A 7,420-nucleotide genomic window follows, 5' to 3' on the forward strand; every position below is an offset into this window, starting at 1 on the left:
CTTTGTTAATAGCCCCTTAGAAGAGGAAGAGGAAAACACACTTTTGGATTTGGTTGACTGGCCAAATAACGATCATTCTGTCTCTGACATTTTCAAACCTTTTGACAAAGGTGTAAAGTCTACTTTTAATCCGCCTATTCAACCCGGTGGTGCTATAGACCTTTTTTATCACCAAGTGTTAAAAGATGTAAAAGCCCTCATTTACAAACAAGAGGAATCTAATCTTACACAAAAAGAAAAAATAGCTTTAAAATGGTTAAAAAAACAGCCTGACTTGGTGATAAAGAAGGCCGACAAAGGCGGTAATGCCGTAGTGATGAGTCGTGATTACTATTTAAAAGAAGCTGAAAGGCAACTTACTGATCAAGATACATACAAGCCATTAGAGAAAAACCCTATTCCTGCCATAAATAAAAAAATACAAAATCTTTTAAGATACGGGATAGATAATAAAGTTATATCTAAAAAGACAGCTGAAAAATTATTTGTTGCTTTTCCTAAAAAACCATCATGGTATTTTTTGCCTAAAATACATAAAAATTTAAAAAATCCACCTGGTAGACCTATTGTGGCCGGTATCGGCTCAGCTACCGAACCGGTTTCACAATTTTTGGATTGGCTGCTTCAGCCACTTCTTCCCATGATACCTTCTTATTTAAAGGATACCAACGATTTCCTTAATCGAATAAACGAAATCACTTTTGAAGGAGACATAAAACTAGCATCTATAGATGTAGAGAGTCTATATACCCGTATTCCACAAAAACAGGGAGTAGATTCTGTTATTAAGATTTTGAAACATACAAACAAAGACGGTGAATTGATTGAATTTATTAAACGAGGTATTGAAATTGTATTAGGCAACAACGCGTTTACGTTTAACGAGCATTGGTACGCCCAAATTAATGGCACGGCAATGGGCACGCCATTGGCATGCACCTTTGCCAATATTTACTTAGCCGACTTTGAAGATGAATATGTGTATTCAACAAAAAACAGGTTCTCAAAGTTTATTCACCTCTATCTACGGTATGTGGATGACGTTTTCTTATTGTGGTCCGGTTCAAATGAGGCTTTTTTTGAATTCGTGAATTATCTCAATACTAACCATATGAATATGAGATTCACGGCTAAAATTAATAATGACACTCTTGAATTCTTAGATGTGTTAGTCAAAAAAACAGGTAATAATATCTTCACGGAAGTTTATAGAAAACCAACAGCAACCAATGCATTATTGCACTATAAAAGCTTTCATGCACAATCTGTAAAAAATTCCATTCCTTATGGCCAATTTATCCGCCTGAAAAGGATCAATAGCGAGGCTCAAGTTTTTGAAAAACAAGCTGAATTATTAAAAAAACGCCTTAAATCGAGGGGTTATCCTGAACATGCTATTGAAAAAGCATATATTAAATCAAAGAGTTTGGATAGAAAAAAACTTTTAAAAGGTCCAAATAAACATGATAGAATTCAGAACAGATTCACATTTACCTTTAAATATAGCCCTATGGAAAAACACATTAGATCAGCCATTTATCGTAATTGGAGCATAATTCAAACTGATACTACTCTTGCATCCAGGGCGGAAATAAAACCCCTGATTAGTTTTAGGCGTTGCAGAACCATAAAAGATACGTTAGTGTCCAGCCGTTTGACGCCCCAAAAAGATCCCAGTTGGCTGGATAAATTTTGTCCTAAAGGAAATTTTTCATGCGGACATTGTAAATATTGTTGTTATAACTCAAAAAGAACTTTATTACCATTAGGAAAAATCCAACATACGGTAAATCAATTTCTGAATTGCAAAACAAAATTTGTAGTTTATGTAATTTATTGTCCATGTGGATATTTTTACATTGGCAAAACCATTAGACCACTTTATGTTAGATTTCGGGAACATTTTAAATCTATTTACACCAAAAAAGGTTCTCCACGTTTAATACAACATATTCATGATATACACAATGGTGATGCAAGTTGTATGAGATTTGCAGGAATCAAGAAAGTAAATTTACCCCCTCAAGGAGGAGATCATAACAAATTATTGCTTCAATGCGAAGCGAAATGGATCTTACGGACCGATGCAACAGGTCCTCTAGGGTTAAACGATAGATTGGACATGGGAATTTTTTTATGAGTATTTTTGTAGTTATAAGATATCGCTTCAACATTTGGTTGTCGTTCTTCTATTTCATATATATATAATTCTTCTACAAATTCCCTGTTCAGTGTCATTACAATATTGTTCTTTTATCAATCTGCTGTTCTCTCATGTGAAAACTGCTCCTCTTAATAACATCTAAGCATAAAGGATTAACAACATTGAGTAATCCCACTTAATTAATTTGATATTATTTATCATCTAGTTTTGTTTTTTGTATAACATATATGCCGCTATATGCCGCACTCTCGTAAGTTCAGTAATGTGTGGATGCCGATGCGCTTCAGTGCGCATGCGCATCGGCATCTTTTGGATTGGCCAGTGTCCCCTTATGACCAGTGGTAGGTGGATGCCGATGCGCTTTGGTACGCATGCGCGTCGGCACTTTTTACATTGGCTAATGCCTCTCCATGGCTGCCAATGAAGTGTCTGTACATTTTGCCGGCGTGATTGCGCTCAAATGCGCATGCGCATCGGCGCTTCGCCTATTGGCCACGGCCCTTTGGCTACTATTGAGAAGGATAGATAGTAGAGGCAGCAGTACGCTTGCGCGTAGGCCTCTCCCTCATTGGTTAGCTGCCCAGGTTTGCTCCTATGAGCGAAGAGCAGCGTAGAAACATAGAAGCACTTTCTCATAGTGCAAAGTTGCATTGACGCATGAGCGTCGGCCCTTTACCAATTGGTTTATATGGGCTTCTGACAGTTTTCATTCTGGTCCTCTCTCTCAATGAGAATACTGGCATTCCTATTGGTTAGAATTTGAAGCCATTTCAGGAGTTTCTCCTCTATGCTTGATTGTTCCCATAGTACTTAAACCTGCTTTCTTGTCCACTTGTGATTGCATTCTATGGCTTGAGAAAGCGCACATAGCTGCGCGAAACGGCTGTTGCCTTTTGCCTTTGCATGCTGTTCTTCCCTCCCTGCACTTATTGCTTTTAGATATGTATTGCCTCAAATAAAGAAGTTTTTTACAAAGACGAGCCTCGATGTGGGTGAGTGCCCTTCCAATTTTTCTACTATTTTGTTATTGCCACAGTGCTCTATTTCTGGTTGTTGAGCACCCCCACGGCTCTCAATACAAAAGGTTTTATTCCTCATATATACCTCCAGCTTACCAGGACTCACATCCGTATATTTAGCAGTGCCATCCTGTTTACTCTCCTTTTCCAGTTTTCTCAATAGTTGTATGAAAAAATTCTGAATATTCGTATTATTTTCTTGTGGCTCGTTTGTATATTCGTGCTCAGTAAGTTGCTCTTGAATTAGTTCCATATTTTTACTTTGAGTTGGTGCAACAGCCGTGTCCTCACATACAACGTGCTGCATTGCTTCCAATTGAGCGTTAGCTTCTTTGCCTCATACTCTTGTAGCTTCTTTTTCTTGCGTTTGCAAGCGTCACTTTCAAATCTTTTACTTGTTTTTAGATTAGCTGAACAAATACTTTATTGTCGAGAGCGCGATCCTTCGTTGCAGCTCACCGCGTCGAATACAAAGTAGAAGAGAGTGTGACTTACGTCAGCTTCCGGTTTTTGTATGTCGCGGGCAAGTTGTTGCTGCCCTCTGGTGGTAGCTCCGCCACAATCTTAACCAATATATTTTTATGTTTGTTTATTAGTCATATGTGTAGAATTTCTCCTTATTTTCGGCTGTGTTTTAGTGTTCACTGTGTTTAGAATAGTGTAATTTTAATTTTGCTAAGAATTTGAATGTAGGCCCCTCTTGATCTTGAGGCCCTGGGTTGAAGCCTAGTTGGCCTATTGGTAAATCCGGCACTGGCTGCAAGCCTCTTCTGAAGAACCATATATTTCATTCTTTTCAGACAGGGTCCAACTGAGATTCCTCCCTGGGTTCAATCCTAAAGGGCCCTCCTGGGCTAATATCAATCAGGTCTCCTTGCCTGTCTTCTTTCCATCCCTGTCCTCCTCCTCCGAGAAGCAGCTCCACACTCTGGATGTGGTAAGATGTCTCCAGATTTATCTTCAAAGTACAAGAGCCTTCAGGAGGTCTAAGAACCTAAGCCTTCTTTGTCAAGATGGATAAAGGAGGCGATTAAGGCCGCTTTTTGCTGTCAGGTGTTAAATACAACTGAATTTGTCAAGGCAAGGCAATTCAACTAAAGCTGTGTTAGCCTCCTGAGTGTCGCTCTGCGCAGCCGCATCTTGGTAATCTCATCTAACCTTTGTAAAATATTACCGGTTAGATGGACATAGTTCAGAGGCTACTACTGCACTGTAATACGACAGGACCCTCCCTAAGGAGTCTGATTTTTACATCCCCATATTGTGCTGCTGGTAGGACAAAAACCAATTGCTGATTATGATATTCATTTGTTTTCCCTTAGTCCCAACATTAGCACAAGCTTTCCACACCCCCCCCCCCCACCCCCTTATTTTTTTTTTCTTCTTCACAGTTAACACAGAGGGAGGTCTGTTTGCCCTCTTATAGGGTTGGGCTGAATAATTATGCAAATTAAAAATTCCACCTGTCCTACCAGCACACAGGGGCAGAAAGAACTCAGCCTGGAGAAGGTGGAGTAATGTAATTTGATGTAATTTTTTTTCTTAGCAATATCCTGCATCCTGATACTTGTGTATGCCACGACTAATTGCTGTGGATCTAAAGGCCTTTGGAAGTCATTCAGCGTGTTTGATATTTTAATACATCAATTATTCAAGAGTGCTGTACATATGAAATATAAATGGGTTTTAACACTTGACATGAGCTAATGAAAACAGCACAGCACATAGGAGTGAGTATCCTACCTATGAGGAAAGGGTAGGGGCTAGTTCAAACGGGCACAGAGGTGGCGGATTATGGCGCGGAGTCCATGTCATAATCCGCCCCCTCACAATGGTGGTCTATGTAGCCGCTAGCGGACAAAAGAAGCGAGCTGCCCTTTCTTTAGGCGGATTCCGTGGCTGAATCAGCCGTGGTGTCTGCCTCGCGGCAGCCCCCTCCAGACTAGGCCCATTCATTTGAGCCTAATCCGGAGCGGAAAGCCACGACAGAATATGCACACGCGGATTTGCGTGTGAACTAACCCTAAGGGTAGAAAGTGCTTATTCAGTCATGCAGTGGCAGTGTTATTTGAGGGTGCATACTTTTGTAAGGAGGTGGAGGTTTCAGGCTTCTTGAGATTTCAATAATGGGAGAGAATCTGATTTGTATGGGTAGTAGGTTGTATAGATCAGCCAGAGTGTTTAGTTATGGGTCCAGAAAAATATATTTTATTGTATAGCCAGTAAAAGCCTCCAGTACTCCATCATGAATTATATTAGTAATAGAATCATAGTTGGACAAGGATATATATATCACTAGCCTCTGCCTGCGACTTCGTCTGCGTGTTGTTGTTGTCGATGATCCGCTTATATTTAGCCAATTGCTGGTGTCAATGTTGCGCCTGTTCCGGCGTTTCGGCTATGCTACATCTCTGCACATGGACAGCATACCCAGCTGTACTACATATGGGAATTTGGATGAAAGGGGTTTTTCTTATGTCAGTGTTTGAGCAGCTTGTGTGTTATAGATGGCTGAACGGATTTTGATGAAATGCGGCACAGTTCTCACCCCCCATCAGAGCCTGAACCCCACATTGAACCCCTCTGACTCACACAAAGTCTACACCCAATATACCCCTCTTGCCCACACACAGCCTGCATGTTCTCTTCTCTCCTCACCTTCCTTTAGATGCCATTGTCAGCAGCATACACATTGTCCGGTTCGATACTATATAGTTCCGCCCACACAATAGCATGATCCTATCCCTAGACGGCTCAAGGACCTTTGATGACATTATCAAGGGTCCTTTAGTCTAGTATGAACATAAATTCGTTCCTACTGTTCATGAAGCCATGTCATTTACCAAGATAAAAAGTAGCCTATGTTTTAATCGAGGTTATAATCTATACATGTGCTAAATTTCATTCAAATCCATTCAGCCGTTTTTGCGTGAGTGAGGAACAAACATCCAAAAACTTTCACATTTATAGTATTAGTAGGATTATTGATATAAAAAAAAAAAAAAAGAGAAAGTTTCATTTAATTCCAACTCGTGTGTGAATATAATGATGACAGTAGCTTATTGCTCTACAATCCTAGAGGTAGAGGGGAGCCCTATAGCACCGTGGTAGTGGTCTGGGAAACATGGTTCCCCAACTGTAATACAGATCAGGCAGCATAGATCATCACTGATCCCATTGATCTCTTAGGCTGTTAGGAACCCGCAGATAAGCTGTTTTCCAAAACGCACAGCCTCCAGCTTTGTTTATGTGCCAGGTGCAGCGCTGTTTACTTACCATATTCTTGATAACTGCTGTAGTGAGGGAGTAGGGGTCCGGGTCAAGTCATAGTTTGCTCCGGGGCTAACAAGGTTTAGTTACGTCATTAAAGGGGTTGTCCCATCACAAGGATCCTATCTATACTGCTTGTTAATGTGAATGTAAGACTTTTCCTAAATACATTGCTTCAGCAAAACTGCTTTGTTTGTCCACTATCTTACTTTATTCATTTTTTTGGGACACATCCCTTGACTTATCTGGTCATAAGTCAAGTGATGTATCTGCTGCTCTGAGGGGGGAGGGAGGAGGGGCTATGTGCACGGGAGCGAGCCTGGGGGGGGGGGGTAGTTTACCCTTTGGGGGGGAAGGGGCCGCCAATACTAACCCAGCATCCGCTGTAATAGAGAGGCGGATGCCAGGGAGGGTTAGACGCCGGCACAGATGCCTGCGACATCGCGATGCTCCTGTCCTGCATGAAGCCATCAGCGGCAAGTGCGATGCTGCTATTCGGGGGGGAGCGGAATAACAGCATCGCTTCTGCCGCTGCTGGCTTCATGCAGGGCAGAAGCATAGCGATGTTGCAGGCACCTGTGCCGGCGTCTAACCCTCCCCGGCATCCGCCTCTCTATTACAGCGGATGCCAGGTTTGTATTCACATATGCAAAGCCAAGCAGCGAGATGCCGCTGGCCCTGCGTGCGCGCTCATAGACCAGTCTAGCCTTCACAATGCGAATACAGACCCGGCCCCCGCTGTAATAGAGAGAGGCGGATGTCGGCTCTGTATTCGCATTGTGAAGGCTAGACTGGTCTATGAGCGCGCACGCAGGGCCAGCGGCATCTCGCCGCTTGGCTTTGCATATATGACCCCGCCCACCAAAAACGCAACAAAGCCGGAAGACAGATTTTATAGCAACGAAGACTGGTGAGTATGCGACGTGGGAATACCCCTTTAAATGACAATGTAAGCGATTACAATTTT

Source organism: Leptodactylus fuscus, chromosome 2 (assembly GCF_031893055.1).
Source record: "Leptodactylus fuscus isolate aLepFus1 chromosome 2, aLepFus1.hap2, whole genome shotgun sequence".
NCBI classification, from domain to species: Eukaryota; Metazoa; Chordata; class Amphibia; order Anura; family Leptodactylidae; genus Leptodactylus; species Leptodactylus fuscus.